Here is a 26,826-nt window from a genome sequence, read left to right on the forward strand (position 1 = left end):
CCACGTTTGGGAAATTCCACTAGTATAACCACTAATAATTAGCTTTGTGGAATTTTATAGGAAAGGGACTTCTAACTTATCCTAACAATCAATAAATGTGGTGAAAATGCATGCTAGAAACATGATGAGGATGCAAGTGGCCTAATTATGCCCAAAATTTCGAGTAGAAAAAATCAAATTCTCAAGTTGTTGGATATTTACCAGAGCCAAACAACCCACTTTTTGCCTATTCTTAAAAATCACAGATAGTTTTTTGGAATTATTTCTCTCAGCATTTGTGCATTTTCATTTTGGTAGTTCAAATTTTTTTTTAGATCCAAACTTGAGTTTTTCACACTCCCATTTTTCTCGTAAACAAAAAAGATATAAGGCAAATAGATCGCAACAAAATAAAAATATTAGAGTTCATGGATGCAAAACGATATGAAAAGTATAGTAAATGTAAGTGAAGAAAATTATTTCATGCACTAAAAATGAACTCTAAGGTTTTGCTATCCTTGTTTGGGAAATTCCACTAGTAAAACTCCTAATAATTAGCTTGGTGGAATTTTATAGGAAAGAGACTTCTAACTTATCCTAACATACTTTAAATGTGGTGGATTGGCATGCCAGAAACATGTTGAGGATGCAAGTGGCCAAATGATGCTAAAAAATTCAAGGTGTAGAAAAAATCAAATTCTCAAGTGGTGGATTATTTATCAGAGCAAACAACCCACTTTTTTCCTATGCTTAAAAATCATAGACACTTTTTGGAATTATCTCTCTCAGCATTTCATCATTTTCCTGTTGGGATGTTCAAATATTTTTTCATATTCAAACTTGAGTTTTTCACTCTCCCATTTTTCTCGTAAACAAAAAAGATATGAGGCAAATAGATCGCAACAAAATGAAAATTTTAGAGTTCATGTATGCAAAAATATTTGAAAAGTGTAGTAAATGTAAGTGAAGAAAATTATTTCACGCACTAAAAATGAACTCTAAGGTTTTGCTATCCATGTTTGGGAAATTCCACTAGTACAACCCCTAATATTTAGCTCGGTGGAATTTTAGAGGAAATGGACTTCTAACTGATCCTAACATGCTTTAAATGTGGTGGATATGCATGCCAGAAACATGTTGAGGATGCAAGTGGCCACATGATGCAAACAATTTCATGGAGTAGAAAAAATCAAATTCCCAATTTGTGGGATATTTACAAGAGCCAAACAACGCACTTTTTGCCTATCCTTAAAAATCACTGATACTTTTTGGAATTATCTCTCTCAGCATTTGTGCATTATCCAATTTTGGATGTTTAATTTTTTTTTCGGATCCAAACTTTTGTTTTTCACTCTCCCATTTTTCTCGTAAACAAAAAAGATATAAGGCAAATAGATTGCAACAAAATGAAAATTTAGTTTTCATGTATGCAAAAAGATTTGAACAGTATAGTAAATGTAAGTGAAGAAAATTATTTAACGCACTAAAAATGAACTCTAAGGTTTTGCTATCCATATTTGGGAAATTCCACTAGTACAACCCCTAATAATTAGCTAGGTGGAATTTTACAGGAAAGGGACTTCTAACTGATCCTAACATGCTCTAAATGTGGTGGATATGCATGCCAGAAACATGTTGAGGATGCAAGTGGCCTAATGATGCCAAAAATTTCATGGAGTAGAAAAAATCAAATTCTGAAGTGGTGGGATTTTTACAAGAGCCAAACAACGCACTTTTTGCCTATCCTTAAAAATCACCGATACTTTTTGGAATTATCTCTCTCAGGATTTGTGCATTATCCTATTTTGGATGTTTCAATTTTTCTTCAGATCCAAACTTGAGTTTTCCACTCTCTCTTTTTTCTCGTAAAAAAAAAGATATAAGGCAAATAGATCGCAAAAAAATGAAAATTTTAGAGTTCATGTATGCAAAAAGATTTGAAAAGTATATTAAATGTAAGTGAAGAAAATTATTTCACGCACTAGAAATGAACTCTAATGTTTTGCTATCCATGTTTGGGAAATTCCACTAGTACAGCCCCTAATAATTAGCTTGGAGGAATTTTACAGGAAAGGGACTTCTAACTGATCCTAACATGCTTTAAATGTGGTGGATATCCATGCTAGAAACATGTTGAGGATGCAAGTGGCTTAACGATGCAAAAAATTTCAAGGAGTAGAAAAAATCAAATTCTCAAGTGGTGGGATTTTTACAAGAGCCAAACAACGCACTTTTTGCCTATCCTTAAACATCACCGATACTTTTTGGAATTATCTCTCTCAGGATGTGTGCATTATCATATTTTGGATGTTTAAATTTTTCTTCAGATCCAAACTTGAGTTTTCCACTCTCTCTTTTCTCGTAAAAAAAAAGATATAAGGTAAATAGATCGCAACAAAATGAAAATTTTAGAGTTCATGTATGAAAAAAAAATTGATAACTATAACAAATGTAACTGAAGAAAATTATTTCATGCACTAAAAATGAACTCCAAGGTTTTTCTATCCATGTTTGGGAAATTCCACTAGTACAACCCCTAATAATTAGCTTGGTGGAATTTTAAAGGAAAGTGACTTCTAACTGATCCTAACATGCATCAAATGTGGTGGATATGCATGCCAGAAACATGTTCAGGATGCAAGTGGCCTAATGATGCCCAAAATTTCAAGGAGTTGAAAAAATCAAATTCTCAAGTGGTCGGATATTTACCAGAGCCAAGCAACCCACTTTTTGCCTATCCTTAAAAATCACAGATACTTTTTGGAATTATCCCTCTTAGCATTTGTGCATTTTCCATTTTGTATGTTAAAATTTTTTTTCAGATGAAAATTGAGTTTTTCACTCTCCTATTTTTCTTGTAAACAAAAAAGATATAAGGCAAATAGATCGCAACAAAATAAAAATTTTAGAGTTCATGTATGCAAAAAATTTTGAAAAATATAATAAATGTAAGCAAATATAATTATTTCACGCACAAAAAATGAACTCCAAGGTTTTGCTATCCATGTTTGGGAAATTTCACTAGTACAACGCCAAATAATTCGCTTGGTGAAATTTTATAGGAAAGGGACTTCTAACTGATTCTAACATGCTTTAAATGTTGTGGATATGCTTGCCAGAAACATGTTGAGGATGCAAGTGGCCTAATGATGCCAAAAATTTCAAGGAGTAGAAAAAATCAAATTCTCAAGTAGTTGGATATTTACCAGAGCCTAACAACCCACATTTTGCCTATCCTTAAGAAACATAGATACTTTTTGGAATTATCTCTCTAAGCATTTGTGCATTTTCCATTTCAGATGTTCAAATTTTTTTTCAGATCCAAACTTGAGTTTTTCACTCTCCCATTTTTCTCGTAAAAAAAAAAGATATAAGGCAAATAGATCGCAACAAAATGAAAATTTTAGAGTTCATGTATGCAAAAAAATTTGAAAACTATAATAAATGTAAGTGAAGAAAATTATTTCACGCCCTAAAAAAGAACTCCAAGGTTTTGCTATCCATGTTTAAGATATTCCACTAGTACAACCCCTAATAATTAGCTCTGTGGAATTTTATAGGAACGGGACTTCTAACTGATCCTAACATGCTTTAAATGTGGTGGATATGCATGCTAGAAACATGTTGAGGACGCAAGTGGCCTAATGCTGCCAAAATTTTCAAGGAGTAGAAAAAATCAAATTCTCAAGTGGTCGGATATTTACCAGAGCCAAACAACCCACATTTTTGCCTATCCTTAAAAATCACAGATACTTTTTGGAATTATGTCTCTCAGCATTTGTGCATTTTCCATTTTGGATGTTCAAATTTTTTTTCAGATCCAAACTTGAGTTTTTACTCTACCATTTTTCGTGCAAACGAAAAAGATATTAGGCAAATAGATCGCACCAAAATAAAAAAATTTAGAGTTCATGTATGCAAAAAAATTTTAGAAGTATAACAAATGTAAGTGAAGAAAATTATTTCACACACTAAAAATTTACCCCAAGGTTTCACTATCCATGTTCTGGATATTCCACTAGTTCAACCCCCAGTAATTAGCTTGGTGGAATTTTGTAGGAAAAGGGACTTTAAACTGATCCTCACATGCTTTAAATGAGGTGGATATGCATGCCAGAAACATGGTGAGGATGCAAGTGGCCTAATGATTCCAAAAATTTCAAGGAGTAGAAAAAATTATAATCTCAAATGGTCGGATATTTACAAGAGCCAAACAACCGACTTTTTGCCTATCCATAAAAATCACAAATACTTTTTGGAATTATCTCTCTCAGCATATCTTCTTTTTCCATTCTGGATGTTCATATTTTTTTTCAGATCGAAACTTGAGTTTTTCACTCTCCCTTTTTTCTCATAAACAAAAAAGATATAAGGCAAATAGATCGCAACAAACTGAAAATTTTAGAGTTCAAGTATGCAAAAAAATTTGAAAAGTATAGTAAATGTAAGTGAAGAAAATTATTTTAAACACTAAAAATGAACTCCACGGTTTTGCCATCCATGTTTGGGAAATTCAACTAGTAAAACCCCTAATAATTAGCTTGGTGGAATTTTATAGGAAAGGGACTTCCAACTGATCCTAACATGCTTTAAATGTGTTGGATTGGCATGCCAGAATCATGTTGAGGATGCAAGTGGCCTAATGATGCCAAAAATTTCAAGGAGTAGAAAAAATCAAATTTTCAAGTGGTCGAATATTTACCAGAGCTAAACAACCCACTTTTTGCCAATCCATAAAATTCACAGATTCTTTTTGGAATTATCTCTCTCAGCATTTGTGCATTTTCCATTTTGGATGTTCAAATTTTTTTTAAGATCCAAACATGAGTTTTTCATTCTCCTATTTTTCTCATTAACAAAAAAGATATAAGGCAAGTAGATCGCAACAAAATGAAAATTTTAGAGTTCATGTACGCAAAAAATTTGAAAGCTATAATAAATGTAAATGAAGAAAATTATTTCACGCACTAAAAATGAACTCCAAGGGTTTGCTATCCATGTTTGGGAAATACCACTAGTACAACCCCTAATAATTAGTTTGGTAGAATATTATAGGAAAGAGACTTATAACTGATCCTCACATGCTTAAAATATGGTGGATATTCATGCCAGAAAAATGTTGAGGATGAAAATTGCTTAATGATGCCAAAAATTTCAAGGAGTAAAATAAATCAAATTCTCAAGTGGTTGGATATTTAGAAGAGCCAAACAACCCACTTTTTGCCTATCCATAAAAATCACAAATACTTTTTGGAATTATCTCTCTCAGCATATCTGCATTTTCCATTTTAGATGTTCAAAATTTTTTTTAGATCCAAACTTGAGTTTTTCACTCTCCCTTTTTACTCGTGAACAAAAAAAAAAAAGGGAAATAGATCGCAACAAATTGAAAATTTTAGAGTTCATGTATGAAAAATAATTTGAAAACTATAATAAATGTAAGTGAAGAAAATTATTTCATGCACTAAATATGAACTCCAAGGTTTTGCTATCCATGTTTGGGAAATTCCACTAGTACAACCCCTAATAATTAGTTTGGTGGAAAATTATAGAAAATAGACTTGTAACTGATCCTAACATGCTTTAAATGTGGTTGGATATGCATGCCAGAAACATGTTGAGGATGCAAGTGGCCTAATGATGCCAAAAATTTCAAGGAGTAGAAAAAATTAAATTCTCAAATGGTCGGATATTTACAAGAGCCAAACAACCCACTTTTTGCCTATCCATAAAAATAACAAATACTTTTTTGAATTATCTCTCTCAGCATATCTGCATTTTCCATTTAGGATGTTCAATTTTTTTTTTAGATCCAAACTTGAGTTTTTCACTCTCCCTTTTTTCTCGTAAACAAAAAAGATATAAGGGAAATAGATCGCAACAAATTGAAAATTTTAGAGTTCATGTATGCAAAATAATTTGAAAACTATAATAAATGTAAGTGAAGAAAATTATTTCATGCACTAAATATGAACTCCAAGGTTTTGCTATCCATGTTTGGGAAATTCCACTAGTACAACCTCTAAGAATTAGCTCTGTGGAATTTTATAAGAAAGGGACTTCTAACTGATCCTAATAGTCAATAAATGTGGTGGATATGCATGCTAGAAACATGTTGAGGATGCAAGTGGCCTAATGATGCCAAAAATTTCAAGGAGTAGAAAAAATCAAATTCTCAAGTAGTTGGATATTTACAAAAGCCAAACAACCCACTTTTTGCCTAGCCTTAAAAATCACAGATACTTTTAGGAATTATCTCTCTCAGCATTTGTGCATTTTCCATTTTGGATGTTCAAATTTTTTTTCTGTTCCAAACTTGAGTTTTTCACTCTCCCATTTTTCTCATAAACAAAAAAGATATAAGGCAAATAAATCGCAACAAAATAAAAATATAAGAGTTCATGTATGCAAAAAATATTTAAAAGTATAATAAATGTAAGTGAAGAAATTTATTTCATGCACTAAATTTGAGTTTTTCACTATGAATTCCACTACTTCCACCTCGAATAATTAGCTTGGAGGAATTTTATAAGGAAAGGGACTTCTAACTGATCCTAACATGCTTCAAATGTGGTAGATATGCATGCCAGAAACATTTTGAGGATGCAAGAGGCCTTATGATGCAGAAAAATTCCAGGAGTAGAAAAATTAAAATTCTCAAGTGGTTGGATATTTAGAAGGGCTAAAAAACCCACTTTTTGCCTATCCTTAAAAGTCTCATATACTTTTTGGAATTATCTCTCTCAGCATTTGTGCGTATTCCAGTTTGGATGTTCAATTTTTTTTTTCAGATCCAAACTTGAGATTTTCACTGTCCAATTTTTCTCATAAACAAAAACGATATAAGGCCAATAGATCGCGACAAAATGAAAATTTTAGAGTTCATGTATGCAAAAAAAAATTGAAAACTATAATAAAAGTAAATGAAGAAAATTATTTCACGCACTAAAAATGAACTCCAAGGTTTTTGTATCGATGATTGGGAAATTCCACTAGTACAACCCCTAATAATTAGCTTTTCGGAATTTTGAAGGAAAGTGACTTCTAACTAATCCTAACATGCTTTAAATGTGGTGGATATGCTTGCCAGAAACATGTTTAGGATGCAAGTGGCCTAATGATGCCAAAAATTTCAAGGAGTTGAAAAACTCAAATTATCAAGTGGTCGGATTTTTACCAGAGCCAAACAACCCACTTTTTGCCAATCCTTAAAAATCACAGATACTTTTTGGAATTATCTCTCTTAGAATTTGTGCATTTTCCATTTTGGATGTTCAAATTTTTTTTAAGATCCAAACTTGAGTTTTTCATTCTCCCATTTTTCTCGTTAACAAAAAAGATATAAGCCAAATAGATCCCAACAAAATGAAAATTTTAGAGTTCATGTACGCAAAAAAATTTGAAAACCATAATAAATGTAAGTGAAGAAAATTATCTCACGCACTAAAAATGAACTCCAAGGGTTTGCTATCCATGTTTGGGAAATACCACTAGTACAACCCCTAATAATTAGTTTGGTGGAATTTTATAGGAAAGGGACTTCTAACTGATCCTAACATACTTAAAATGTGGTGGATTGGCATGCCAGAAACATGTTGAGGATGCAAGTGGCCTAATGAAGCCAAAAATTTCGAGTAGCAAAAAACAAATTCTCAAGTGGTCGAATATTAACTAGAGCCAAACAACCCACTTTTTGCCTATCTTAAAAATCACAGATACTTTTTAGAATTATATCTCTCAACATTTGTGCATTTTCCATTTTGGATGTTCAAATTTTTTTTCAGATCCAAACTTGAGTTTTTCACTCTCCCATTTTTCTCCTAAACAAAAAAGATATAAGGCAAATAGATCGCAACAAAATGAAAATTTTAGAGTTAATGTAAGCAATAAAAATTGAAAACTATATTAAATGTAAATGAAGAGAATTATTTCACGCACTAAAAATGAACTCCAAGGTTTTGCTATCCATGTTTGGGAAATTCCACTACTACCACCCCTAATAATTAGCTTGGTGGAATTTTAGAGGAAAAGGACTTCTAACTGATCCTAACATGCTTTAAATGTGGTGGATATGCATGCCAAAAACATGTTGAGGATGCAAGAGGCCTAATGATGCCAAAAATTTCAAGGAGTAGAAAAATTAAAATTCTCAAGTGGTCGGATATTTAGAAGAGCTAAATTACCCAATTTTTACCTATCCTTAAAAATCTCATACACTTTTTGGAATTATCTCTCTCAGCAATTGTGTGTATTCCATTTTGGATGTTCAAATTTTTTTCAGATCCAAACTTGAGATTTTTTCACTCTCCCATTTTTCTCATAAACAAAAAAGATATAAGGCAAATAGATCGCAACAAAATGAAAATTTTAGAGTTCATCTATGAAAAAAAATTGAAAACTATAATAAATGTAAGAGAAGAAATTTATTTGACGCACTAAAAACGAACTCCAAGGTTTTGTTATCCATGTGTGGGAAATTCCACTAGTACAACCCCTAATAATTAGCCTGGTGGAATTTTAAAGGAACGTGACTTCTAACTAATCCTAACATGCTTTAAATGTGGTGGATATGCATGCTAGAAACATGTTCAGAATGCAAGTTGCCTAATGATGCAAAAAATTGCAAGGAGTTGAAAAACTCAAATTCTCAAGTGGTCGAATATTTACCAGAGCCAAACAACCCACATTTTGCCAATCCTTAAAAATTACAAAAACTTTTGGGAATTTTCTCTCTCAGCATTTGTGGATTTTCGTTTTTGGATGTTCACTTTTTTTTTAAGATTCAAACTTGAGTTTTTCATTTTCCCATTTTTCTCGTTAACAAAAAAGATATAAGGCAAATAGATCGCAACAAAATGAAAATTTTAGAGTTCATGTACACAAAAAAATTTGAAAACTATAATAAAAGTAAGTGAAGAAAATTATTTCACGCACTAAAAATGAACTCCAAGGGTTTGCTATCCATGTTTGGGAAATACCACTAGTACAACCGCTAATAATTAGTTTGGTGGATTATTATAGGACAGAGACTTATAACAAATCCTGACATGCTTTAAAAGTGGAGTAAAATAAATCAAATTCTCAAGTGGTTGGATATTTTACCAGAGCCAAACAACCCACTTTTTGGCTATCCTTAAAATCACAGATACTTTTTGGAATTATCTCTCTCAAAATTTGTGCATTTTCTATTTCGGATGTTCAAATTTTTTTTTCAGATCAAAACTTGAGTTTTTCACTCTCCCAATTTTCTCGTAATAAAAAAAGATATAATGCAAATAGATCGCAACAAAATGAAAATTTTAGAGTTCACGAAAGAAAAAAAATACAAAAAGTATAGTAAATGTAAGTGAAGAAAATTATTTCACGCACTAAAAATAAACTCTCAGGTTGTTCTATCCATGTTTGAGAAATTCCACTAGTACAACCCCTAATAATTAGCTTGGTGGAATTTTATAGGAAAGGGACTCCAAACTGATCCTAACATGCTTTAAATGTGGTGGATATGCATGCTAGAAACATGTTGAGGATTCAAATGGCTTAAAGATGCAAAAAATTTCTAGTAGTAGAAAAAATCAAATTCTCAAGTGGTGGGATATTTACCAGGGCCAAACAACCCACTTTTTGCCTATCCTTAAAAATCACAGATACTTTTTGGAAATATATCTCTCAACATTTGTGCATTTTCCATTTTGGATGTTCAAATTTTTTTTCTGATCCAAACTTGAGTTTTTCACTCTCCCATTTTTCTTCTAAACAAAAAAGATATAAGGCAAATAGATCGCAACAAAATGAAAATTTTAGAGTTCATGTATGCAAAAAAAATTGAAAACTTAATTAAATGTAAGTGAAGAGAATTATTTCATGCACTAAAAATGAACTCCAAGGTTTTGCTATCCATGTTTGGAAAATTCCACTACTACCACCCCTAATAATTAGCTTGGTGGAATTTTAAAGGAAAGGGACTTTTAACTGATCCTAACATACTTTAAATGTGATGGATATGCATGCCAGAAACATGTTGAGGATGCAAGAGGCCTAATGATGCCAAAAATTTCAAGGAGTAGAAAAATTAAAATTATCAAGTGGTCGGATATTTAGAAGAGCTAAACAACCCACTTCTTACCTTTATTTAAAAATTTCAAATACTTTTTGGAATCATCTATCTCAGCATTTGTGCGTATTCCATTTTGGACGTTCAATTTTTTTTTCAGATCCAAACTTGAGTTTTTCACTCTCCCATTTTTCTCATAAACAAAAAAGATATAAGGCAAATAGATCGCAACAAAATGAAAATTTTACAGTTCATGTATACAAAAACAATTGAAAACTATACTAAATGTAAGTGAAGAAAATTATTTAACGCACTAAAAAAGAACTCCAAGGTTCTGCTATCCATGTTTTGGAAATTCAACTAGTACAACCCCTAATACTTAGCTTGGTGGAAATTTAAAGGAAAGTGACTTCAAACTGATCCTAACATGCTTTAAATGTGGTGGATATGCATGCCAGAAACATGTTCAGGATGCAAGTGGCCTAATGATGCCAAAAATTTCAAGGAGTTGAAAAAATCAAATTCTCAAGTGGTTGGATATTTACCAGAGCCAAACAACCCACTTTTTACCTATCTTTAAAAATCACAGATAATTTTTGGAATTATCACTCTCAACATTTGTGCATTTTCCATTTTGGATGTTCAAATATTTTTTCAAATCCAATCTTGAGTTTTTCACTCTCCCATTTTTCTTTAAACAAAAAAGATATAAGGCAAATAGATCACAACAAAATGAAAATTTTAGAGTTCATTTATGAAAAAAAATTTGAAAAATATAATAAATGTAAGCAAATGTAATTATTTCGCACAATAAAAATGAATGCCATGGTTTTGCTATCCATGTTTGGGAAATTCCACTAGTACAACCCCTAATAATTAGCTTGGTGGAATTTTAAAGGAAAGTGACGTCTAACTGATCCTAACTTTCTTTAAATGTGGTGGATATGCTTGCCAGAAACATGTTCAGGATGCAAGTGGCCTAATGATTCAAAAAATTACAAGGAGTTGAAAAAATCAAATTCTCAAGTGGTTGGAAATTTACCAGAGCAAAACAACCCACTTTTTGCCTATCCTTAAAAATCTCATATACTTTTTGGAATTATCTCTCTCAGCATTTGTGCATTTTCCATTTTGAATATTCAATTTTTTTTTCAGATACAAACTTGAGTTTTTCACTCTCCCATTTTTCTCGTAAAGAAAAAAGATATAAGGCAAATAGAGCGCAAAAAAATGAAAATTTTAGAGTTCATGTATGGAAAAGATTTGAAAAGTATAGTAAATGTAAGTGAAGAAAATTATTTCACGCACTAAAAATGATCTCTAAGGTTTTGCTATCCATGTTTGGGAAATTCCACAAGTACAACCCCTAATAATTAGCTTGGGCCAATTTTAGAGGAAAGTGACTTTTAATTGATCCTAACTTGCTTTAAATGTGGTGGATATGCATGCGAGAAACATGCTGAGGATGCAAGTGGCCTAATGATGAAAAAAATTTCAAGGAGTAGAAAAAATCAAATTCTCAAGTGGTGGGATATTTACAAGAGCCAAACAACGCACTTTTTGCCTATCCTTAAAAATCACTGATACTTTTGGAATTATCTCTCTCAGCATTTGTGCATTATCCAATTTTGGATGTTTAAATTTTTTTTCAGATGCAAACTTGAGTTTTTCACTATCCCATTTTTCTCATAAACAAAAAAGATATAAGGCAAATAGATCCCAACAAAATGAAAATTTTAGAGTTCATGTATGCAAAAAGATTTGAAAAGTATAGTAAATGTAAGTGAAGAAAATTATTTCACGCACTAAAAATGAACTCTAAGGTTTTGCTATCCATGTTTTGGAAATTCCACTAGTAAAACCCCTAATAATTAGCTTGGTGGAATTTTACAGGAAAGGGACTTCTAATTGATCCTAACACACTTTAAATGTGGTGGATATGCAAGGAAGAAACATGTCGAGGACGCAAGGGGCCTAATGAATCAAAAAATTTCAAGGAGTAGAAAAAATCAAATTCTCAAGTGGTGGGATATTTACAAGAGCCAAACGGCGTACTTTTGCCAATCCTTAAAAATCACCGATACTTTTTTGGAATTATCTCTCTCAGCATTTTTGAATTATCCAATTTTGCATGTTTAAATTTTCCTTCAGATCCAAACTTGATTTTTTCACTCTCCCATTTTTCTCGTAAAAAAAAAAAAATAGGGCAAATAGATCCCAACAAAATGAAAATTTTACAGTTCATGTATGCAAAAATATTTGATAACTATAATAAATGTAAGTGAAGAAAATTATTTCACGCACTAAAAATGAACTCCAAGGTTTTTCTATCCACGTTTGGGAAATTCCACTTGTACAACCCCTAATAATTAGCTTGATGGAATTTTCAAGGAAAGTTACTTCTAACTGATCCTAACATGCTCTAAATGTGGTGGATATGCATGCCAGAAACATGTTGAGGATGCAAGTGGCCTAATGATGCCAAAAATTTCAAGGTGTTGAAAAAATCAAATTCTCAAGTGGTCGGATATTTACCAGATCCAAACAACCCACTTTTGCCAATCCTTAAAATTCACACATACTTTTTGGAATTATCTCTCTAAGCATTCGTGCATTTTCCATTTTGGATGTTCAAATTTTTTTAAAGAACCAAAATTGAGTTTTTCATTCTCCCATTTTTCAAGTTAACAAAAAAGATATAAGGCAAATAGATCGTAACAAAATGAAAATTTTAGAGTTCATGTACGCAAAAAAATTTGAAAACTATAATAAATGTAAGGGAAGAAAATTATTTCACGCACTAAAAATGAATTCCAAGGGGTTGCTATCCATGTTTGGAAATACCACTTGTACAACCCCTAATAATTAGTTTTGTGGAATATTATAGGAAACAAACTTATAACTTATCCTAACATGCTTTAAATGTGGTGGATATGCATGCCAGAAAAATGTTGAGGATGAAAATGGCCTAATGATGCCAAAAATTTCAAGGAGTAAAATTAATCAAATTCTCAAGTGGTTGGATATTTACCGGAGCCAAACAACCCACTTTTTGCCTATCCTTAAAAATCTCAGATACTTTTTGGAATTATCTCTCTCAAAATTTTTGCATTTTCCATTTCGGATGTTCAAATTTTTTTTTAGATCCAAACTTGATTTTTTCACGGTCCCATTTTTTTGGTAATAAAAAAAGATATAATGCAAATAAATCGCAACAAAACAAAAATTTTAGAGTTCACTTATGCAAAAAAATTAGAAAAGTATAGTAAATGTAAGTGAAGAAATTATTTCATGCACTAAAAATGAACTCTACGGTTTTGCTATGCATGTTTGGGAAATTCCACTAGTACAACCCCTAATAATTAGCTTGGGGGAATTTTAAAGGAAAGAAACTTCTAACAGATCCTAACATGCTTTAAATGTGATGGATATGCATGCTAGAAACATGTTGAGGATGCAATTGGCCTAATGATGCCATAAATTTCAAGGAGTAGAAATAATTAAATTCTCATATGGTCAGATATTTGCCAGAGCCAAACAACCCACTTTTTGCCTATCCATAAAAATTATAAATACTTTTTGGAATTATCTCTCTCAGCATATCTGCATTTTCCATTTCAGATGTTCAAATTTTTTTTCAGATCCAAACTTGAGTTTTTCACTCTCCCTTTTTTCTCGTAAAAAAAAAATATAAGGCAAATAGATCGCTCCAAAATGAAAATTTTAGAGTTCATGTACGCAAAAAAATTTGAAAACTATTATAAATGTAAGTGAAGAAAATTATTTCACGCACTAAAAATGAACTCCAAGGGTTTGCTATCCATGTTTGGGAAATACCACTAGTACAACCCCTAATAATTAGTTTGGTGGAATATTATAGGAAAGAGACTTATAACTGATCCTAACATGCGTTAATTGTGGTGGATATTCATGCCAGAAAAATGTTGAGGATGAAAATGGCCTAATGATGCCAAAAATTTCAAGGAGTAAAATAAATCAAATTCTCAAGTGGTTGGATATTTAGAAGAGCCAAACAACCCTCTTTCTGCCTATCCTTAAAAATCACAGATACTTTTTGGACCAATCTCTCTCAGCATTTGTGCGTATGCCATTATTGATGTTCGATTTTTTTCAGATCCAAACTTGAGTTTTTCACTATCCCATTTTTCTCAAAAATGAAAAAGAAATAAGGCAATTAGAGCGCAAAAAAATGAAAATTTTAGAGTTCAAGTATGCAAAAAGATTTGAAAAGTATAGTAAATGTAAGTGCAGAAATTTATTTCACGCACTAAAAATGATCTCTAAGGTTTTGCTATCCATGTTTGGGAAATTCCACTAGTACAACCCCTAATAATTAGCTTGGGGGAATTTTATAGGAAAGGGACTTCTAATTGATCCTAACATGCTTTAAATGTGGTGGATATGCATGGGAGAAACATGTTGAGGATGCAAGTGGTCTAATGATGAAAAAAATTTCAAGGAGTAGAAAAAATCAAATTCTCAAGTGGTGGGATATTTACAAGAGCCAAAGAACGCACTTTTTGCCTATCCTTAAAAATCACTGATACTTTTGGAATTATCTCTCTCAGCATTTGTGCATTATCCAATTTTGGATGTTTAAATTTTTTTTCAAATCCAAACTTGACTTTTTCACTCTCCCATTATACTCATAATAAAAAAAGATATAATGCAAATAGATCGCAACAAAATGAAAATTTTAGAGTTCACGTATGCAAAAAAATTTGAAAAGTATAGTAAATGTAAGTGAAGAAAATTATTTCACGCACTAAAAATGAACTCCAAGGTTTTTCTATCCATGTTTGGGAAATTCCACTAGTACAACCCCTAATAATTAGCTTGGTGGAATTTTATAGGAAAGGGACTTCAAACTGATCCTAACATGCTTTAAATGTGGTGGATATGCATGCCAGAAACATGTTGAGGATGCAAGTGGCCTAAAGAAGCAAAAAATTTCCAGGAGTAGAAAAAAATAAATTCTCAAGTAGTGGGATATTTACCAGAGCCAAACAACCCACTTTTTGCCTATCCTTAAAAATCATAGATACTTTTTGGAATTATCTCTCTCAGCATTTGTGCATTTTCCATTTTGGATGTTCAAATTTTTTTTTCAGATCCTATCTTGAGTTTTTCACTCTCCCATTTTTCTTGTAAACAAAAAAGATATAAGGCAAATAGATCGCAACAAAATGAAAATTTTAGAGTTCATGTATGCAAAAAAATTTGAAATATATAATAAATGTAAGCAAAGATAATTATTTCATGCACTAAAAATGAACTCCAAGGTTTTGCTATCCATGTTTGGGAAATTCCACTAGTACAACCCCTAATAATTTGATTGGTGGAATTTTATAGGAAAGAGACTTATAACTGATCCTAACATGCTTTAAATGTGGTGGATATTCATGCTAGAAAAATGTTGAGGATGAAAATGGCCTAATGATGCCAAAATTTTCAAAGGAGTAAAATAAATCAAATGCTCAAGTGGTTGGATATTTACCAGAGCCAAACAACACACTTTTAGCCTATCCTTAAAAATCACAGATACTTTTTGGAATTATCTCTCTCAAAATTTGTGCATTTTCCATTCCGGATATTCAAATTTTTTTCCAAATCCAAACTTGAGTTTTTCACTCTCCCATTATTCTCGTAATAAAAATGGATATAATGCAAATAGATCGCACCAAAATGAAAATTTTAGAGTTCACGTATGCAAAAAAATTTGAAAAGTATAGTAAATGTAAGTGAAGAAAATTATTTCACGCACTAAAAATGAACTCTAAGGTTTTTCTATCCATGTTTGGGAAATTCCACTAGTACAACCCCTAATAATTAGCTTGGTGGAATTTTTTAGGAAAGTGACTCCAAACTGATCCTAACATGCTTTAAATGTGGTGGATATGCATGCTAGAAACATGTTGGCGATGCAAGTGGCCTAAAGATGCCAAAAATTTCGAGTAGAAAAAATCAAATTCTCAAGTGGTGGGATATTTACCTGACCCAAACAACCCACTTTTTGCCTATCCTTAATAATCACAGATACTTTTTGGAATTATATCTCTCAACATTTGTGGATTTTCCATTTTGGATGTTCAAATTTTTTTTCAGATCCAAACTTTAGTTTTTCACTCTCCCATTTTTCTCCTAAACCAAAAAGATATAAGGCAAATAGATTGCAACAAAATGAAAATTTTAGAGTTCATGTACGGAAAAAAAATTGAAAACTTTATTAAAAGTAAGTGAAGAGAATTATTTCACGCACTACAAATGAACTCCATGGTTTTTCTATCCATGTTAGGGAAATTCCACTACTACCAACCCCAATAATTTGGTTGTTGGATATTTAAAGGAAAGGGACTTCTAACTGAACCTAACATGCTTTAAATGTGGTGGATATGAATGCTAGAAACATGTTGAGAATGCAAGAGGCTTAATGATGCCAAAAATTTCAAGGAGTAGAAAAATTAAAATTCTCCAGTGGTCGAATATTTAGATGAGCTAAACAACCCACTTTTTGCCTATCCTTAAATATCTCAGATACTTTTTAGAAATATCTCTCTCAGCATTTGTGCGTATTCCATTTTGGATGTTCTATTCTTTTTTTTCAGATCCAAACTTAAGTTTTTCACTCTCCCATTTTTCTCATAAAAAAAGGATATAAGGCAAATAGATCACAACAAAATTAAAATTTTAGAGTTCATGTATGCAAAAAAATTTGAAAACTATAATAAATGTAAGTGAAGAAAATTATTTCACGCACTAAAAAAGAACTCCAAGGTTTTGCTATCCATGTTTAGAAAATTCCACTGGTACAACCCCTAATAATTAGCTTGGTGGAATTTTAAAGGAAAGTGACTTCTAAATGATCCTAACATGCTTTAAATGTGGTGGATATGCATGCCTGAAACATGTTCAGGATGAAAGTGGCCAAATGATGCCAAAAATTTCAAGAAGTTGAAAAAATCAAATTCTCAAGTGGTCGGATATTTACCAGAGCCAAACTACCCACTTTTTTCCTATCCTTATAAATCATAGATACTTTTTGGAATTATCTCTCTCAGCATTTGTGCATTTTCCATTTTGGATGTTCAAATTTTTTTTTCAGATCCAATTTTGAGTTTTTCACTCTCCCATTTTTCTTGAAAACAAAAAAGATATCAGGCAAATAGATCGGGACAAAATGAAAATTTTAGAGTTCATGTATGCAAAAAAATTTGAAATATATAATAAATGTAAGTAAAGATAATTATTTTACGCGCTAAAAATGAACTCAAAGGTTTTGCTATCCATGTTTGGGAAATTCCACTAGTACAACCTCTAATAATTCGCTTGGTGGAATTTTATAGGAAAGGGACTTCTAACTGAGCCTAACATGCTTTAAATGTGGTAGATATGCATGCCAGATACATGTTGAGGATGCAAGTGGCCTAATGATGCCAAAAATTTCAAGGAGTAGAAAAAATCAAATTCTCAATTTGTTGGATATTTATAAGAGCCAAATAACCGAATTTTTGCCTATCCTTAAAAATCACAGAAACATTTTGGAATTATCTCTCTCAGCATTTGTGCATTTTCCATTTCGGATGTTCAAATTTTTTTTCAGATCCAAACTTAAGTTTTTCACTCTCCCATTTTGCTCGTAAAAAAAAAGATATAAAGCTAATAGATCGCAATAAAATGAAAATTTTAGAGATCATGTATGCAAAAAAAATTTGAAAAGTATAGTAAATGTAAGTGAAGAAAATTATTTCACGCACAAAAAATGAACTCTAAAGTTTTGCTATCCATGTTTGGGAAATTCCACTAGTACAACCCCTAATAATTAGCTTGGTGGAATTTTAAAGGAAAGGGACTTCAAATTGATCCTAACATGCTTTAAATGTGGTGGATATGCATGCGAGAAACATGTTGAGGATGCAAGTGGCGTAATCATGCCAAAAATTTCAAGGACAAGAAAAAATAAATTCTCAAATGGTCGGATATTTAACAGAGCCAAACAACCCACTTTTTGCCAAGCATAAAAATTACAAATACTTTTTGGAATTATCTCTCTCAACATATCTGCATTTTCCATTTCAGATGTTCAAATTTTTTTCAGATCCAAACTTGAGTTTTTCACTCTCCCTCTTTTCTCATAAACAAAAAAGGTATAAGGCAAATAGATCGTAACAAACTGAAAATTTTAGAGTTCATGTATGCAACAAAAATTTAAAAGTATAGCAAATGTAAGTGAAGAAAATTATTTTAATCACTAAAAATGAACTCCATGGTTTTGCTATCCATGTTTGGGAAATTCCACTAGTACAACCCCTAATAATTAGCTTGGTGGAATTTTATAGGAAAGGGACTTCTTACTGATCCTAACATGCTTTAAATCTGGTGGATTGGCATGCCAGAATCATGTTGAGGATCCAAGTGGCCTAATGATGCAAAAAATTTCAAGGAGTAGAAAAAATCAAATTCTCAAGTGGTCGAATATTTACCAGAGCCAAACAACCCACTTTTTGCCAATCCTTAAAATTCACAGACACTTTTTGGAATTATCTCTCTCAAAATTTGTGCATTTTCCATTTTCGGATGTTCAAATTATTTTTCGAATCCAAACTTGAGTTTTTCACTCTCCCATTATTCTCGTAATAGACAAAGATATAATGCAAATAGATCGCAACAAAATGAAAATTTTAGAGTTCACGTATGCAAAAAAATTTGAAAAGTATAGTAAATGTAAGTGAAGAAAATTATTTCACGCACTAAAAATGAACTCTAAGGTTTTTCTATCCATGTTTGGGAAATTCCACTAGTACAACCCCTAATAATTAGCTTGGTGGAATTTTATAGGAAAGGGACTTCAAACTGATCCTAACATGCTTTAAATGTGGTGGATATGCATGCCAGAAACATGTTGAGGATGCAAGTGGCCTAAAGATGCCAAAAATTTCAAGGAGTAGAAAAAATCAAATTCTCAATTGGTGGGATATTTACCAGAGCCAAACAACCCACTTTTTCCCTATCCTTGAAAATCACAGATACTTTTTGGAATTATCTCTCTCACAATTTGGGCATTTTCCATTTCGGATGTTCAAATTTTTTTTCAGATCAACTTGAGTTTTTCACTCTCCCATTTTTCTCGTAATAAAAAAAGATATAATGCAAATAGATCGCAACAAAATGAAAATTTTAGAGTTCACGTATGCAAAAAAATTAGAAAAGTATGGTCAATGTAAGTGAAGAAAATTATTTCACGCACTAAAAATGAACTCTAAGGTTTTTCTATCCATGTTTGGAAAATTCCACTAGTACAACCCCTAATAATTAGCTTGGTGGAATTTTATAGGAAAGGGACTTAAAACTGATCCTAACATGCTTTAAATGTGGTGGATATGCATGCCAGAAACATGTTGACGAAGCAAGTGGCCTAAAGATGCCAAAAATTTCAAGGAGTAGAAAAAATCAAATTCTCAATTGTTGGGATATTTACCAGAGCCAAACAACCCACTTTTTCCCTATCCTTGAAAATAACAGATACTTTTTGGAATTATCTCTCTCAAAATTTGGGCATTTTCCATTTCGGATGTTCAAATTTTTTTTCAGATCAACTTGAGTTTTTCACTCTCCCATTTTTCTCGTAATAAAAAAAGATATAATGCAAATAGATCGCAACAAAATGAAAATTTTAGAGTTCACGTATGCAAAAAAATTAGAAAAATATGGTCAATGTAAGTGAAGAAAATTATTTCACGCACTAAAAATGAACTCTAAGGTTTTTCTATCCATGTTTGAGAAATTCCACTAGTACAACCCCTAATAATTAGCTTGGTGGAATTTTATAGGAAAGGGACTTCAAACTGATCCAACCATTTATTAAATGTGGTGGATATGCATGCTAGAAACATGTTGAGGATGCAAGTGGCCTTAAGATGCCAAAAATTTCTAGGAGTAGAAAAAATCAAATTCTCAAGTGGTGGGATATTTACCAAAGCGAAACAACCCACTTTTTGCCTATCCTTAAAAATCACAGATACCTTTTGGAATTATATCTCTCAACATTTGAGCATTTTCCATTTTGGATGCTCAAATTTTTTTTCAGATCCAAACTTGAGTTTTTCACTCTCCCATTTTTCTCCTAAACAAAAAAGATGTAAGGCAAATAGATCGCAACAAAATGAAAATTTTAGAGTTCATGTATGCAAAAAAAATTGAAAACTACATTAAATGTAAATGAAGAGAATTATTTCACGCACTAAAAATGAACTCCAAGGTTTTGCTATCCATGTTTGGGAAATTCCACTGCTACCACCCCTAATAATTAGTTTGGTGGAATATTATAGGAAAGAGACTTATAATTGATCCAGACATGCTTTAAATGTGGTGGATATGCATGCTAGAAAAATGTTGAGGATGAAAATGGCCTAATGATGCCAAAAATTTCAAGGAGTAAAATAAATCAAATTCTCAAGTGGTTGGATATTTACCAGGACCAAACATCCCACTTTTTGGCTATCCTTAAAAATCACAGATACTTTTTGGAATTATCTCTCTCAAAATTTGTGCATATTCTATTTCGGATGTTCAAATTTTTTTTCAGATCCAAACTTGAGTTTTTCACTCTCCCATTTTTCATGTAATATAAAAAGATATAATGCAAATACATCGCAACAAAATGAAAATTTTAGAGTTCACGTATGCAAAAAAATAAGAAAAGTATAGTAAATGTAAGTGAAGAAAATTATTTCACGCACTAAAAATGAACTCTAAGGGTTTGCTATCTATGTTTGGGAAATACCACTAGTCCAACCCCTAATAATTAGTTTCGTGGAATATTATAGGAAAGAGACTTATAACGTATCCTCACATGCTTTAAATGTGGTGTATATGCAAGCAAGAAACATGTTAAGGATGCAAGTGGCCTAATGAATAAAAAATTTCAAGGAGTAGAAAAAATCAAATTCTCAAGTTGTCGGATATTTACTAGAGCCAAACAACCCACTTTTGCCAATCCTTAAAATTCACAGATACTTTTTGCAATTATCTCTCTCAGCATTTGTGAATTTTTCCATTTTGGATGTTCAAATTTTTTTAAAGATCCAAACTTGAGTTTTTCATTCTCCCATTTTTCATGTTAACAAAAAAGATATACGGCAAATAGATCGCAACAAAATAAAAATTTTACAGTTCATGTACACAAAAAAATTTGAAAACTATAATAAATGTAAGGGAAGAAAATTATTTCATGCACTACAAAATAATTCCAAGGGTTTGCTATCTATGTTTGGGAAATACCACTAGTCCAACCCCTAATAATTAGTTTGGTGGAATATTATAGGTAAGAGACTTATAACTTATCCTAACATGCTTTAAATGTGGTGGATATGCATGCCAGAAAAATGTTGAGGAAGAAAATGGCCTAATGATGCCAAAAATTTCAAGGAGTAAAATAAATCAAATTCTCAAGTGGTTGGATATTTACCAGAGCCAAACAACCCACTTTTGCCTATCCTTAAAAATCGGAGATACTTTTTGGAATTATCTCTCTCAAAATTTGTGCCTTTTCCATTTCGGATGTTCAAATTTTTTTTTCTGATCCAAACTTGAGTTTTTCACTCTCCCATTTTTGTCGTAATAAAAAAAGATATAATGCAAATAAATCGCAACAAAATGAAAATTTTAGAGTTCACGTATGCAAAAATATTAGAAAAGTATAGTAAATGTAAGTGAAGAAATTATTTCATGCAGTAAAAATGAACTCTACGGTTTTTCTATCCATGTTTGGGAACTTCCACTAGTACAACCCCTAATAATTAGCTAAGTGGAATTTTATTGGAAAGGGACTTCAAACTGATCCTAATATGGTTTAAATGTGCTGGATATGGATGCCAGAAACATGTTGAGGATGCAAGTGGTGGGATATTTACCAGACCCAATCAACCCACATTTTGCCTATCCTTAAAAATCACAGATACTTTTTGGAATTATCTCTCTCAGCATTTGTGCATTTTCCATTTCCAATGGTCAAATTTTTTTTTAGATCCAAACTTGAGTTTTTCACTCTTGTATTTTTCTATTAAACAAAAAAGATATAAGGCAAATAGATCGCAACAAAATGAAAATTTTAGAGTTCATGTATGCAAAAAAATTTGAGAACTATAATAATTGTAGGCGAAGAAAATTCTTTCTCGCACTAAAAATGAACTCCAAGGTTTTGCTATCCATGTTTGGGAAATTCCACTAGTACAACCCCTAATAATTAGTTTGGTGGAATATTATAGGAAAGGGACTTCTAACTGATCCTAACATCCTTTAAATGTGGTGGATATGCATGCCAGAAACATGTTGAGGATGCCCTAATGATGCCAAAAATTTCGAGTAGAAAAAATCAAATTATCAAGAGGTTGGATATTTACTAGAGCCAAACAACCCACTTTTGGCTATCCTTAAAAATCACAGATACTTTTTGGGATTATCTCTTTCAGCATTTGTGAATTTTCCGTTTCTGATGTTCAAATTTTTTCAGAAGGAAACTTGAGTTTTTCACTCTCCCATTTTTCTCATAAAAAAAAAGATATAAGGCAAATAGATCGCAACAAATTGAAAATTTTAGAGTTCATGTTTGCAAAAAAATTTGAACACTATAAGAAATGTAAGTGAAGAAAATTATTTCAAGCACTAAAAATGAACTCCAGGGTTTTGCTATCCACGTTTAGGAAATTTCACTAGTAAAAACCCTAATAAATCGCTTGGTGGAATTTTATAGGAAAGGGACTTCTAACTGATTCTAACATGCTTTAAATGTGGTGGATATGCATGCCAGAAACATGTTGAGGATGCAAGTAGCCTAATGATGCCAAAAATTTCAAGGAGTAGAAAAAATCAAATTCTCAAGTTGTTGGATATTTACCAGAGCCAAACAACCCACTTTTTGCCTATCCTTAAAAATCACTGATACTTTTCGGAATTATCTCTCTCAGCATTTGTGTATTTTCCATTTCCAATCTTCAAATTTTTTTTCAGATCCAAACTTGAGTTTTTCACTATCCCATTTTTCTCATAAACAAAAAAGATATAAGGCAAATAGATCGCAACAAATTGAAAATTTTAGAGTTCATGTATGCAAAAATATTTGAACACTACAATAAATGTGAGTGAAGAAAATTATTTCAAGCACTAAAAATGAACTCCAAGGTTTTTTTTTCCTTGTTTGGGAAATTGCACTAGTACGACCCCTAATAATTAGCTCTGTGGAATTTTATAGGAAAGGGACTTCCAACTAATCCTAACTTGCTTTAAATGTGGTGGATATGCATGCTAGACACATGTGTAGGACTCAAGTGGCCTAACAACGCAAAAATTTTCAAGGAGTAGAAAAAATAAAATTCTCAAGTGGTCGGATATTTACCAGAGCCAAACCACCCACTTTTTACCTATCCTTAAAAATCACAGATAGTTTTTGGAATTATCTCTCTCAGCATTTGTGCATTATTCATTTTGGATGTTCGAATTTTTTTCAGATCCAAATTTGAGTTTTTCACTCTCCCATTTTTTGCGTAAACGAAAAAGATATTAGGCCAATAGATCGCAACAAAATGAAAATTTTAGAGTTCATGTATGCAAAAAAAGTTTTAAAAGTATAACAAATGTAAGTGAAGAAAATTATTTCATGCACTAAAAATAAACTCCAAGGTTTCGCTATCCATGTTCTGGAAATTCCAATGGTACAACCCCCAATAATTAGCTTGGTGGAATTTCATAGGAAATGGACTTTTAACTGATCCTAACATGCTTTAAAAGTGGTGGATATGCATGCCAGAAACATGTTGAGGATACAAGTGGCCTAATGATGCCAAAAATTTCAAGGAGTAGAAAAAATTAAATTCTCAAATGGTTGGATATTTACAATAGCCAAACAACCCACTTTTTGCCTATCCATAAAAATCACAAATAAATTTTTGGAATTATCTCTCTCAGCATATCTGCATTTTCCATTTCAGAAGTTCAAATTTTTTTTCATATCAAAACTTGAGTTTTTCACTCTCCCATTTTTCTCATGAACAGAAAAGATATAAGACAAATAGATCGCAACAAACTGAAAATTTTAGATTTCATGTATCCAAAAATATTTGAAAAATATAATAAATGTAAGCAAAGATAATTATTTCACGCACAAAAAATGAAATCCAAGGTTTTGCTATCCATGTTTGGGAAATTTCACTAGTCCAACCCCTAATAATTTGCTTGGTGGAATTTTATAGGAAAGGGACTTCTAACTGATTCTAACATGCTTTAAATGTGGTGGATATGCATGACAGAAACATGTTGAGGATGCAAGTGGCCTCATGATGCCAAAATTTTCAGGGAGTAGAAAAAATCAAATTCCCAAGTTGTTGGATATTTACCAGAGCCAAACAACCCACTTTTTGCCTATCCTTAAAAATCACAGATACTTTTTGGAATTATCTCTCTCAGAATTTGTGCATTTTCCATTTCAGATGTTCAAATTTTTTTTCAAATCCAAACTTGAGTTTTTCACTCTCCCATTTTTCTCGTAAAAAAAAAAAGATATAAGGCAAATAGATAGCAACAAATTGAAAATTTTAGAGTTCATCTATGCAAAAAAATTTGGAAACTATAATAATTGTAAGTGAAGAAAATTATTTCACGCACTAAAAAAGAACTCCAAGGTTTTGCTATCCATGTTTGGGAAATACCACTAGTACAACCCCTAATAATTTGTTTGCTGGAATATTATAGGAAAGAGACTTATAACTTATCCTAACATGCTTTAAATGTGGTGGATATGCTCGCCAGAAAAATGTTGAGGATGAAAAAGGCCGAATGATGCCAAAAATTTCAAGGAGTAAAATGATTCAAATTCTCAAGTGGTTGGATATTTACCAGAGCCAAACAACCTACTTTTTGCCTATCCTTAAAAATCACAGATACTTTTTGGAATTATCTCTCTCAAAATTTGTGCATTTTCCATTTCGGATGTTCAATTTTTTTTTCAGATCCAAACTTAAGTTTTTCACTCTTCCATTTTTCTTGTAATAAAAAAAGATATAATGCAAATAAATCGCAACAAAATGTAAATTTTAGAGTTCACGTATGCAAAAATATTAGAAAAGTATAGTAAATGTAAGTGAAGAAAATATTTCATGCACTAAAAATGAACGCTACGGTCTTTCTATCCATGTCTGGGAAATTTCACTAGTACAACCCCTAATAATTCGCTTGGTGGAGTTTTATAGGAAAGGGACTTCTAACTGATTCTAACATGCTTTAAATGTGGTGGATATGCATGCCAAAAACATGTTGAGGATGCAAGTGGCCTAATGATGCCAAAAATTTCGAGTTGAAAACATTAAATTCTCAAGTGGCCGGATATTTACCAGAGCCAAACAACCCACTTTTGCCAATCCTTAAAAATCACAGATACTTTTTGGAATTATCTCTCTCGGCATTTGTGCATTTTCCATTTTGGATGTTCAAATTTTTTTAAAGATCAAAACTTGAGTTTTTCATTCTCCCATTTTTAACATTAACAAAGAAGATATAAGGCAAATAGATCGCAACAAAATGAAAATTTTAGAGTTCATGTACGCAAAAAAAATTGAAAACAATAATAAATGTAAGGGAACAAAATTATTTCACGCACTAAAAATGAATTCCAAGGGTTTGCTATCCATGTTTGGGGAATACCACTAGTACAACCCCCAATAATTTGTTTGGTGGAATATTATAGGAAAGAGACTTATAACGTATCCTAACATGCTTCAAATGTGGTGGATATGCATGCTAGAAAAATGTTGAGCATGAAAAAGGCCTAATGATGCCAAAAATTTCGAGTAAAATAATTCAAATTCTCAAGTGCTTGGATATTTACCAGAGCCAAACAACCCACTTTTTGCCTATCCTTATAAATCACAGATACTTTTTGGAATTATCTCTCTCAAAATTTGTGCATTTTCTATTTCGGATGTTCAAATTTTTTTTCAGATCCAAACAAGAGTTTTTCACTCTCCCATTTTTCTCGTAATGAAAAAAGTTATAATGCAAATAAATCGCAACAAAATGTAAATTTTAGAGTTCACGTATGCGAAAAATTAGAAAAGTATAGTAAATGTAAGTGAAAAAATTATTTCATGCACTAAAAATGAACTCTACGGTTTTTCTGTCCATGTTTGAAAAATTCCACTAGTACAACCCCTAATAATTAGCTTGGTGGAATTTTATTTGAAAGGGACTTCAAACTGATCCTAATTTGGTTTAAATGTCGTGGATATGCTTGCCAGAAACATGTTGAGGATGCAAGTGGCCTAAAGATGCCAAAAATTTCTAGGACTAGAAAAAATCAAATTCTCAAGTGGTGGGATATTTACCAGACCCAATCAACCCACTTTTTGCCAATCCTTAAAAATCACAGATACTTTTTGGAATTATATCTCTCAACATTTGTGCATTTTCCATTTTGGATGTTCAAATTTTTTTTCAGATCCAAACTTGATTTTTTCACTCTCCCATTTTTCTCCTAAACAAAAAAGATATAAGGCAAATAGATCGCACCAAAATGAAAATTTTAGAGTTCATGTATGCAAAAAAAAATTGAAAACTATATTAAATGTAAGTGAAGAGAATTATTTCATGCACTAAAAATGAACTCCAAGGTTTTGCTATCCATGTTTGGGAAATTCCACTACTACCACCCCATATAATTAGCTTGGTGGAATTTTAAAGGACAAACACTTCTAACTGATCCTAACATGCTTTAAATGAGGTGGATATGC

The sequence above is a fragment of the Aristolochia californica genome, unplaced genomic scaffold (assembly GCF_029961685.1).
Source record: "Aristolochia californica isolate CCGP_79_NKW_82.1479 unplaced genomic scaffold, dmAriCali1.0.hap1 SCAF_6, whole genome shotgun sequence".
Lineage (NCBI taxonomy): Eukaryota > Viridiplantae > Streptophyta > Magnoliopsida > Piperales > Aristolochiaceae > Aristolochia > Aristolochia californica.